Raw genomic sequence first — 12,327 nt, 5'->3', positions numbered from 1 at the left:
AGTCATGATGTGTATAAATTTCAGTACAGCTGTGGAGATATTACAATAAGACCCTTTATGTGTCATATCCATTTCGAATTGCATGAAAGGCTTCCCTTTCTCCTGTATCTTTCTGTCAAGCACAAGTTTGAGCAGCACAAACTGCCTTGTTAATAATGCATGTATATTTTCAAACATCTTAAAAATGATGAGAAGGTTAATCTAAAAGTGCATGTACATCCTATAGGAAAGGCATTGAGGAGATATGATAAAGGCATGTAAATACCTTTTGAAGATTCCATGCACAGGAGGCAAGTCTCTTTCAAAGGAAAGGAGGCTGTAGAACAAAGGGTAATGGGATGAGAGTGAAAGGGGGTAGACAAAGGAGTAATCTTAGGAAATATTTCTTTACAGAGAGAGCAATGGATGCATGCAACCCCTCCCTGTGACAGCGGTGGAAACCTGGACAGTATCTGAATTCAAGAAAGTATGGGATAAACACAGAGGGGCCGATGCAATAAAAGTGCATCGAAAGCGGGTGCTCAGTGTTGAGCGCCCGCTTTTCTAACGCACACACAGGCACCGCTTCTAGGCACACATTGCAGTATTTAAATGAGGGGTTGCGCTGCCAAGGAGGCGATAGGTTTGATCACATGCCCCTAGTGCCTCCTTGGCAGCAGGCGCCCAGGAGTGGTCAGCTGTCCACGGGTTAGGAAAGCGGACGCTCAATTTTACGAACATCCATTTTCCTAATCAATACATAGCCACGAGTTAGAAAAATGGATGCTTGTTAATTTAGCGTCCTTTTCTCTAATTTGACCACGGGCATTTTTTTACAATTAAAAAAAAAATTCTTTTAAACTTTTGGTTCCTTTTACTTAATATCACCACAATATTAAATCGGAGGATATACAGAAAAGCAGTATTTTCTGCTTTTCTGTACAATATTTTAGGTTGCTCAGAAATTAACGCCTGCTCTGGGCAGGCGTTAATTTCTGAGGAGAGGTTGAAGAACCTGAATATGTATACCCTGGAGGAGAGGAGGAGCAGGGGTAATATGATACAGACCTTCAGATACTTGAAAGATTTTAATGATCCATGGTCATCAACAAACCTTTTCCATTGGAAACAATTTAGTAGAACTAGGGGTCACGATTTGAAACTACAGGGAGGAAGTCTAAGAGCCAATGTCAAGAAATATTTCTTCACTGAGAGGGTGGTGGATGCCTGGAATACCCTTCCGGAGGAAGTGGTGAAGACTAAAACTGTGAAGGATTTCAAAGGAGCATGGGATAAACACTGTGGATCCCTAAAAGGCTAGAGGATGGGAATAAATAAAAAAGGTTAACTGGCATGGAGCGGCAGTTACTACACTTAAGAGAAACATGGGGGTAACCTGCACGGAGCGGTGGTTACTACCTTGGGAAGCTTGCTGGGCAGACTAGATGGACCATTTTGGTCTTTTTCTGCTGTCATTTTTTTTTTTTTTTTTGCTTGTGGGTGAATAATAGCTTCATCAACATGTATTTGCATGTGATCGCTATTAGTTTCGCGGCACGTTGTGGATGCGCTAATCCCTTTATAGCATAAGGGGCTGTGGACACACGTCCAAAACGTGTGGCCAATCATGGGTTAAATGGTGCGCTCAGCTGAGCACACTGTTTTGCATCAGCCCCAGAGATTGTCTGAGAGAGTGGTAGGGATTGTAAAAAGGAATAGTTGGTGTGGATGGGCAGACTAAATATGACTGTAAAAAAAACTATTTCTACTTGTTCACAACCTCACAAAAGATTTAAGTGAAACTAAACCATAATAATATCTAATCAAATTTTGGAAACTGACCTAATCTAAGTAATGGCAGTGCTTGATGAAGGTTTAAGCCAAGCTAAATTTGTCAAAAGCCACAAAAATCTAAGAGCAGCAGACTGGCTGAAGATTTGCTGAATCTCACTCAGCAGAGAATTGTGCTCTGCTTCTTGATCCAGCCCTCCTCCCTCCCCTTCCATGCTGTCTGCAGGTGACCCTGCAGCAGACATAGCAAAGTGAAGAACTCTGCTCCCTATACGAGATCATCTGACAGGAGAGGAGAGAGTGAGGCTGGAGCAGACAGAGCCAAGGGGTATCTTTTGAGGGAGATTGAGGAGCTGAGTGGGTGATCATTGGGGTTGGAGGGGAGAGGACATGGGAGAAGGAGATCAGCTGTGTGTGTGTGTGTGTGTGTGTGTGTGTGTGTGTGTGAGTGAGAGAGAGAGAGTTATGGGGGGGCGGGGGGGGGGGAGCAGTATTCATGTGTGAGAGAGAGAAGGGATTGGTGCTGGGTGTGTAGGTCAGATTTGGTGAGAGGCATAGGCATCGGAATTAAATGGGTCACAGGGGCCATAGCCTGACCAAAATATGGTGGTCTTTGCACTATTGCTACAAAAGATCTGTAGGCAGACAGGCAGCAGCAGGAGAGCAGTGGCGCATCAGATTCATCCCTTACCTCTATAGCTTTGGGCCTAACTGCTGTGATGAACCACAAGGGACTCTGAACAGCCACATGGCTCAAAACAACAGTTTGACCAGATGGTTGAAGAGGAGAACAAGGCAGGGCCCAATGTACCATCTCTCTCTCCTACTGCTGATCAGCATTGGATGGGGAAGGGGGATTGTACAAGAAGAAAGGGGGTGGGACAAGGGAAGAGAGGCAGAAGGGAGGGAGGTTTAGGGGAAGAGAGAGGAGAAAGTGAGGTTTAGGGGAAGAGGGGATGGGACGGGAGAGAAGGAAGGAGGGAGGTTTGGGAGAAGAGAAGAGGTGTGGAAGAGCAGGAGATTTAAGGGAAGAGAGGGGGTGGGGAAGGAGGAGAGAGAGGCTGAGGAAGAGAATGGAGTGAGGCAGAGAAGAGGGGAGGGAATGGAGTGGGGCAGAGGAAGGTTTAGGGGAAGAGAGTGGGAAGGGGAAGAGGGGAGAGAGGAAGGTTTAGGGGAAGAGAATGGGGTGGGGAAGAGGAGGGGAAGAGAGGGAGGTTTGGGGAAGAGAATGGGGTGGGGCAGAAGAAAAGGGGAGGGAGGAAGGTTTAGGGGAAGAGAATGGGGATGGGGCAGAGAGAGGAGGAAGTGAGGTTTAGGGGAAGAGGGGATGGGAGAGAAGGAAGGAGGGAGGTTTGGGAGAAGAGAAGGGGTTTGGAAGTGCAGGAGATTTAGGGGAAGAGAGGGTGGGGAAGGAGGAGAGAGAGGCTGAGGAAGAGAATGGAGTGAGGCAGAGAAGAGGAGTGGGGTGGAGGAAGGTTTAGGGGAAGAGAGTGGGAAGGGGAAGAGGTGAGAGGAAGGTTTAGGGGAAGAGAATGGGGTGAGGAAGAGAGGGAGGCTTGGGGAAGAGAACTGGGTGGGGCAGAAGAAGAGGGGAGGGAGGAAGGTTTGTTTATTTATTTATTTATAAATAACTTTTATATACCGGATTTCAACTAACAAAGTTAATTATCACTTCGGTTTACATTACAACCAGCAGAAAATAACAGAGACAAAGTCTTGTTTTACAATAAACAAGGTTTAGGTTTAGGTGGGGAAGAGGAGAGGAAGAGAGGGAAGCTTGGGGAAAAGAATTGGGTGGGGCAGAAGAAGAGGGGAGGGAGGAAGGTTTAGGGGAAGGGGAAGAAAAGAGGGAGGAATGTTTAAGGAAAGAGGAGAGGGAGGCTTAGGGGAAGAGAGTGGGTAGGTGGGGTAGTGGGAGGTGGAGGAAGGTTTATGGAAAGAATGGGGTAGGGAAGAGGTGAGGGAGCGAGGCAAGGGAAAGGGGTAGGGTGGGCATGGAAGAGGAGGGAGGGAGATTAGGGGAAGAGAATGGGAGGGCAAGAGAAGAGATGGGAGGGCAGAGGGAGGTTGGGGAAGAGGGTGGGGTCAGGGGTCAGGGGAAGAGGTGGAGTTGGACAAAGGAAGAGGGAGGTAAGAGGGTGGGGCAGGAGAATAAGAGAGAGAAGGGAGACGAGAGAGGGGGATGCATGGGGAAGAGGTAAATTGGGGGGGGGGGAACAGGGGGGGGTTGGTTGGCGCAACCATGTCAGCCATAAAGATGTTCTGCTGCCCCTGATGGGAGATTAGAGAGGGAATGCAAGGGGAAACAAGACCAGAGGATTTTACAGACCCCAGCCCCCTTCCCCCAGTTCAGATCCTCTCTCCCTTGATCTCAGATTCTATCTCTCAGGCCCTTGACATTTCCTTCCTTCCTTCTTCATTTTCCCAAGATCCTGGAATCCACTTCCCAACTCATCCTACTCTCTTCTCCCCTTCCTCGATCCCAGTACCTTCCTCAGTTTTTCCTCACCTCATCCCTGCTTCCTCTTCTTCTCCCTGAGATCTCATCGCCGTTCTGATACTTGAAATCCCTTTTCCTCACCTAGTAAAAAGATAACAAATTATACAGACCCACGCAAGGTTGTTAAATGTTTTTATAATGTGAAATAAGACGGAAATGTTTGTCAGTGTGCCTAAGAATGTTCAACTTTTGCCACAGAATCTATCCCTGAGTTGCCGCATGAAGCCTGTTATCTGACCTTATTGGAGAAAGGAGGGCCTGTAACACCAACAGAGTCTAGGGGTGGCCAAATCCTAAATCTGATACTATGTAAAGCTTAGAAATGTTTTATTTTTGTTTTTTTCCCATGGACTTTGCTGGTAAATCCTAGGGTCTAACTTATATTTCCTCTTATTTGTGTTTTGTTTTGTTTTTTAATTTCACAAGGTCACCAGAATATACGGAGATCCATATATTTATTTATTTGTTTGTTTGAAATTTTTATAGCCCGCTTATGACAATCCAGCTGATCTAAGCGGATTACAATACAATATTAATCAACATACAATAAAATACAAGTTACAGTCAAATAGTACAACAATACCTCAAAAACAAAACATATAAAAGACATACATAAAAACAGAAAATAAAATAAAAATCCAGCATACTCACAACTTCATGCTGCCTCATTACAAACCTTCTCAAAAGCAACTCCAAAGAGATGAGCCTTCAAAAGTTTCCTAAACAATTTAATATCCAAAATATCCCGCAAAATGGCATTCCATAGCAGTGGGACAATAACAGAAAAGGCATGATTACATGTCTCACATAATAACATGATTACATGTCTCACATATATCTCACAGGAATAACAAGAAAACCGTGTCTTGGGAATGCAAAGTTCTGGTAGGATTATAAGGGTTCAATAAGTTCCTTAAATAACAGGGACCATCCATTTTTAAAACTTTAGAAACCAAAACAAGAATTTTAAACTGAATGTGTTGAGGCTATGGTAGCCAATGCAAGTCATACAAAACTGGGCAAATATGGTCCCAGGGATGTCCAAGTACCACTTATCGAGCAGTAGCATTCTGTAATATACAGAGTGCCCGAACACTCGAAGCAGGAAGGCCAACAAAAAGACCATTGGAATAATCACTTGTTGAAAGTCAAAACACTGCGCCAAAGTCTGAAACTCACTTTTGTCTAACATGTTTCTAACATGGCATAACAAACGTAATTTAAAAAACCCAGATTTCAATACTGCTCTCAAATGTGGTAAGAAATTCAAATCAAATGTACATCAAAGTTGATTCCCAAATTTCTTACCACCTTAGTAATGGGGAATCTAATTCCATTAACTAGAATGGGATAATTCTCCAAATCAGGTAGAGGCCATGTCCCATGAGAAAAACAGATCACTTCAGTTTCATCCAAATTTAAAAACAATAATTATTCTGGCTCATCCATAAGTTTATTCTATTTAGACAGTTGGTAATATTCACCACAGTACTCTCTAAAGACTCTTTCACAGGAAAATGCAACTGTAAATAATCTGCATATGCTCTGAATTCAATCCCAAGGTGCTCAATCAAATCACTCAAAGGTGACAAATAAATATTAAAAAGGGTAGCCGAAAGAACAGAACCCTGAGGGACTCCTTGTTGGAGTACAGACCATTCGAATTGGGTCCCTTGTAGGTGAACTCGCTGTTTCCTTCCAAAGAAATAAGACCAAAACCACTGCAAAACAAAATCACCTATCCCCAAACAATATAAGTGCTATAATAACTATCTCCAAAACCTATCTCCAAAACACTATCTCCAAAACCCTAGCTGACATAATCAATTGCTCCCTATCCCAGGGTATCTACCCAGATGACCTCAAAACGGCATCGATCAAACCACTTCTCAAAAAACCAAACCTTAACACTAATGATCCCGGTAATTTCCGCCCCATCTCCAACCTCCCGTTCATAGCAAAAGTCATGGAGAAGCTAGTAAACACACAATTATCCAATTACCTTGAGGATCACCAAATACTATCCCCTAACCAATTTGGATTTCGCAGAGCAGCAAGCACGGAAACGCTTCTACTCTCCCTCACAGACTTCCTACTAACAGGTTTAGACAAAGGACACGCCTACCTTCTAATTCTACTTGACTTTTCGGCGGCATTCGATACGGTCAATCACCACATTCTACTAAACCAATTGGAAAACATCGGAGTTCAAGGCACAGCACAGAACTGGTTCAAAACCTTTCTGGAAAATAGAGGATATAAGGTTAAAATCCACAACAAAGAATCTCAGTACCATCCATCTTCACTAGGGGTTCCACAGGGCTCTTCTCTTTCACCCACCCTTTTCAATATATACTTGCTACCACTCTGCCACCTCCTCACCAAACTAAACTTGAAACACTTCCTATTCGCAGACGACGTACAGATCGTAATCCCCATAAAAAGATGCATTATAAGCACATTAGAATTTTGGAACAACTGCCTGACGGAAATCAAACACCTCCTTAACAGTCTTAACCTTATTCTAAATGCCTCAAAAACAGAATTCCTCATTATAGCACCCGAAAACAACAACATCACCACAAACCTACCAGCCAACCTGCAAACCTTGCACGTAAGAGACCTAGGAGCAATCATCGATAACCGCCTAAACCTTAAATCATTCATAAACCAAACAACCAAGGACAGTTTTCACAAGTTATTCATTCTCAAAAGAATCAGACCACTGTTCCATTCACAAGACTTCAGAACAATACTCCAAGCAATAATCTTCTCAAAGCTGGATTATTGTAATTCTATTCTACTAGGTCTCCCTGCCTCTCATACAAAACCACTTCAGATGGTGCAGAACACAGCCGCCAGAATTCTGACCAACTCCAGGAAATTCGACCACATCACCCCCATCTTGAAAACCCTCCATTGGCTTCCCATTCACTACAGAATTATGTATAAATCTATTACCACCATCTTCAAAGTCATACATCAACTCGCTCCATTAAATCTACAAATACCACTCAAGAAACACACCTCTGTCAGACCAACTAGAGAACACTACAAAGAATCACTTCATGTTCCAAAAGCCAAAACATTCCAACACAAATCTTTCGAAGACAGAGCTCTATCCACAGCAGGCCCGCGCCTATGGAACTCCATCCCTTCAGAGCTTCGCCAGGAACCATGCCTACCAACTTTTAGGAAAAGACTAAAAACCTGGCTTTTCAAAAAAGCCTACCAGAGTTCTGATTGATCCAGGTTCCCTTTCAACCACTTATTGTCGCCCCCAACCTTCCTCTTCCCTCATCCTAGTGTAAACCCCTCCTCACCAATAGTCTACCACTTCTTTGATTTCATTTAGCCCTCGACGTCCTCGAGGCACAGATCCATTATAGCATACTATGTAAATATTAACTGTAAATGCATTTTTACTATGTAAATATTCCTGTCCCTCTCTCTTTTCCTCCTATCCCAGTTGTTAACTTCCCCGTTCATTGTAACTATTATTTTCCGCACCAGTTCAATACCTCTAGTTCTATATTCAATGCACAACTTGTTAAATGTAAACCGACTTGATGCTACCTCTGGTCGTGAAAGCCGGTATAGAAAATAATAAAATAAATAAAATAAATAAAATCTCATACACTTCTGTGTCATATGCAGCAGTTATATCAAGAAAAACAGCAATCATGGGAATATTACGATCTAACTGGCTCGCGGAAATGACGACTACTACCTGGAGATAATACCCTTATTCAATAAACATACATACGGTTAATGCAACTCCAACATTGCTCTAAGCTTCAACGGCAAGAGGAAATGTGGAAAAAAAGGATTTGCATTCACAAAAAAGCGGGAGTAGCTTGCTTGTTACAGCGGTTACTACCCCAAACCAAATAAGCCTGATACTTCACTTTCAATGCATATCCAGCATAGCTCTCTGCTTCAACGGCAGGGGAGAAAGTCTGATACTTCACTTTCAATGCATATCCAGCATAGCTCTCTGCTTCAACGGCAGGGAAGAAAGTCTGACACTTCACGTATATCCAGCATAGCTCTCTGCTTCAACGGCAGGGGAGAAAGTCTGATACTTCACTTTCAATGCATATCCAGCATAGCTCTCTGCTTCAACGGCAGGGGAGAAAGTCTGATACTTAACTTTCAATGCATATCCAGCATAACTCTCTGCTTCAACAGCAGGGGGAATGAAGTAAAGTGGTTCTATATACAGACAACAACCAAGAAGGACTGAATTACATAATCTGGGTAAACAAATAAGCATGGGTGTAGCTTGCTTATTGTGGCGGTTACTACCCCTAACTAATTAAGCTAGATATTTCACTTAAATGCAGTTCCAACACTGCTCTCTACATTAATGGTGGGGGTGGAAGGGAAATAGAACCAAAAGGTTACTAAGAGCCAAGAGTAACAGATAAGTATGAGAAAAAAAAAGTGCAAAACTTGCTGGGCAGACTGGATGGGCCGTTTGGTCTTCTTCTGCCGTCATTTCTATGTTTCTATGTTTCAGTGTAGAAATTAACTGTGTTTCTGTACTATGTTTTTACGAAAACCACATTGAAAACAATGGAAAACATCATTATCAGAAAGTTGTCTATAGACAACTTTCTCCATCAATTTACCCAAGTATTCAAGTTAGATATTGGTCTATAATTCAGAGGATCGTGAGAAAACTTATCCTTATTTTTAGGATCAGGACAAACCAAAGAGAGCTTTAATACAGTGGGCAAATGTCCTTCTCGGCATGATAAATTACATATAGAGAGTCCATCAAGTTAGGTTGAGAAAACATTGCACAAATCTCATCTTTGGATGAGTTTTCTCACTCCAAAGGTCATCAAATCTTCACAAGAGAGCACTGTTCTGTTCATTCGTCGCACTCTGAATGTCAAAGTGGCCCCTAACCTCTACACTAATACCTAAACCTCACCTTGAGTAACTAGATGGGCCTCCTATACAGGTATAAATACCTAACTACTATGAGAGCCTTATAGCTAGTCTGTCTGTGTCTCTCTCTCTCATGAAGTGAAAACACCATATTGCACTTTGATAAATGACCCCCCCCCCCCCCCCCTTTGGTAAGTTATTTGAATGGCTATCAGCAAACTGATGTGCTGAAAAGGGAATATAAGAAAGATTTGATTTTTTTTTCCCTAACCCAGTTAACCCAACAACAATTGCTTAGGGAAGTTTAACAAATCATCCAAACAAGCTCTAAAATATTCTTTCCTGGTAAGCTCAAAACATCATTTGTAATCACAACATGAATTTAAAAATAATTCACGAGTGTCAGCAGACCAGCGTTTCTGCCAAGCTCTCTCCAGCCGCCGTAAGGCCTGGGTTTTTTTTGTGCGCAGAGATCATCATTGAACCAAGGAAACCTAAGCCTTGAACTCTTGACAACTTTACTTTTGTAATGGTGAGACTATATCAGTAATATTAACTAAAGCCTGAACAACAGCATCCACAACAATTGTAACTGTACCGGTTTCAAAAGGAATGGAAGTTATCCAGCTAAATGAAAAATGTGGGCACTTATCCAGCTAAATTCCACCTGGATATTAACGGGCCGATTCAGTAAAGTCCGCGGGAGAGCGGACGAATGCCCGCTCTCCCGGCGCGCGCACAGGCCACTCGCCTGTGCACGCGATACAGTATTTAAATTAGGTGGTGCGGTAGAAACGGGCAAAAGGAGGCGCTAGGGATACTACCGCGTCCCTAGCGCCTCCTTTTGACCCAGAGTGGTGGCTGTCAGCGGGTTTGACAGCCAACGCTCAATTTTGCCGACGTCGGTTCTCGAGCCCACTGACAGCCACGGGCTCGGAAACCGGACGCCGGCAAAATTGAGTGTCCGGTTTTCGGCCTGACAGCCGCTGGCCCATTTTAAATTATTTTTTTCTTTTTTTTTTTTTTTAACTTTTTTTACTCTTTGGGACCTCCGACTTAATATCGCAATGATATTAAGTCAGAGGGTGCACAGAAAAGCAGTTTTTACTGCTTTTCTGTGCACTTTCCCGGTGCTGGCAGAAACTAGCGCCTACCTTTGGGTAGGCGCTAATTTCTTAAAGTAAAATGTGCGGCTTGGCTGAACATTTTACTTACTGTATCGCGCGGGCATACCTAATAGGGCTATCAACATGCATTTGCATGTTGAGGGCGCTATTAGGTGCCGCGGGTTGGACGCACATTTTCCTCCCCTTACTGAATAAGGGGTAAGGGAAAACGCGCATCCAAGGGCAGGTTAACCGTGCACTTCGTTGGAGCGCACTGTACTGTATCGGCCTGTAAGTTAGCAGGCTAGAATTTAGCCAGATAAGTTAGGGGGGTTCTAGAGGTGTAAGTGGGAGGAATTGAATTAGCTAGATGAGTTATCCAGCTAACTCCGAGTTAGCTGGATAACTTTTCTAATCAACTTTGGTCAGCTCTACCATAGGAGTGTCCTAAAGTTAGTCGAATAAACTTATCTGGATAACTCTTAAGATAGTCAGATATATTCAGGAGTGTGGCTGTGCCACTGACTATATGGGCTAAGTTAGCCGGATAAGTTTATCCAGCAAACTAGCCAAGCTGCACAGCTGTTGAATAAAAAGCAACTAGTCTTAAAAGAAGAAAAGCACCAAGGCTATAAACTGTAAATTACAGAGAGAGAACAAAGACAGACATTTGGAAATGACTATTTACTTTTTTTAAGTCTAAATTTTGCTTTGTGGAGTGTGAAGTGTAGGCTAGTTTGCTTTAAAAAATGTCTCCTCTCCTTTCTGCTGTAGAATAAACTTTTTCAAGGAAGAATATCTGTTGCCCTATTCTTCAGAAAACCGGATTTACTAGACGGTGAAATCTTTTATTGGCCAACATAGATTTTGTACAAGTGATTTAACTATGTATAGACTTTTGAGTGGCCTATAAGTACCTATGCCTGAAATCTTGGCTTGTTTGTGTTGCGCCCGTCAGTCGCAGATGGCTGCGACCTTTGCTGCTCACCTCTTTTTTTTCCCTGCACCAGCGATTATCGGAGTCATGGCGGCCTCAGTCTGCAAACGCCGCCTTCCCTGGCATCCCTAGGACAGCGTGGGTGATCCCGTCTGCCATCTTGAATCGAGGATTACCTAGGGCACGTGCCAGTCCCTCTTTTATTCACATCATGGCAGGAACCTCAGTGGCGACCCCTCCTCATGACATCACCCACCAGAAGTACCTCCTTCCTGCTTATTCCACTCCATTCGGAGATGCTTCGCTTCACTACTTGAACTGCTTACTGATTTCTTGGACATAGAACGCCTTAGGTACCCGCTCCTCGGGGGCCTTGTTACGTTCTGGCTATCCACTCCTCGGAGGGCCTTCCTGCCTGGAGATTCCTATCATCCTGATTCGGATCCTACCAGTTCAGCCTTGTGAGTGTTTCTCGCTTCCACCATCTTGCTGACGGAACCGCTGGTGTACCCCGTGCTTCAGGCCACTACCTTTCTACACTACGGAGTATATACCATCATCTATTTTGCTCTGCTCTTCTCCTGCACCTCTCTGAACTACTACTTGCTGATCCTCGGCATACCCCGCGCTGCGGGCCACTACTGGATCTACCCTGAGGGGTGTCATCAAGAGAGGAGTTTGCTGGCATACCCCGCTCTGTGGGTCACTACCAGGGATATCATCATTGAGCAGCCTTACTACTCTGGTCTGTGTCTTCTCTTCACGCTGTGGGTGCCACCTACGATTCCAGTATAATAACATCTCTCACATCTGTGTCCGTCTCTGCTGAGGTCACGCCTATCGTAGTGAGTCCCCACAGGGCTCCTCCCTGTGCATAGAGTCAGCTCTCACTACGATCCAGGGTCCACAGCCACACCAGATTATAACAGTTTGTAGGAACATTTTATGTAAAATATCTATACAGTTCATTGAAATGTATAGGAAGCTCTTAACTATCTAGGAAATGTAGACACAAATAACATGTCTTTGAAAAATATAACTACAGGCACTTTAGTAGCTGTGTTCAAGTAATTGTTGAAAATCATTTTAGTTTTTTAATTGCCCTTTCTGGTCTC

General features: G+C 43.6%; 1 protein-coding gene across 5 annotated transcripts in view; it reads left to right on the top strand.

Moving 5' to 3' along the window:
- The window catches only part of RASSF4 (Ras association domain family member 4), a 150,834-nt gene that overhangs the window by 1,014 nt on the left and 137,493 nt on the right, over positions 1 to 12,327 (top strand). The gene's annotated exons all lie outside the window — the stretch shown is intronic.

Source organism: Rhinatrema bivittatum, chromosome 7 (assembly GCF_901001135.1).
Source record: "Rhinatrema bivittatum chromosome 7, aRhiBiv1.1, whole genome shotgun sequence".
NCBI lineage: Eukaryota > Metazoa > Chordata > Amphibia > Gymnophiona > Rhinatrematidae > Rhinatrema > Rhinatrema bivittatum.
Note: the sequence above shows the minus strand (reverse complement) of the source record. Positions and strands in the feature narration are given on the sequence as shown.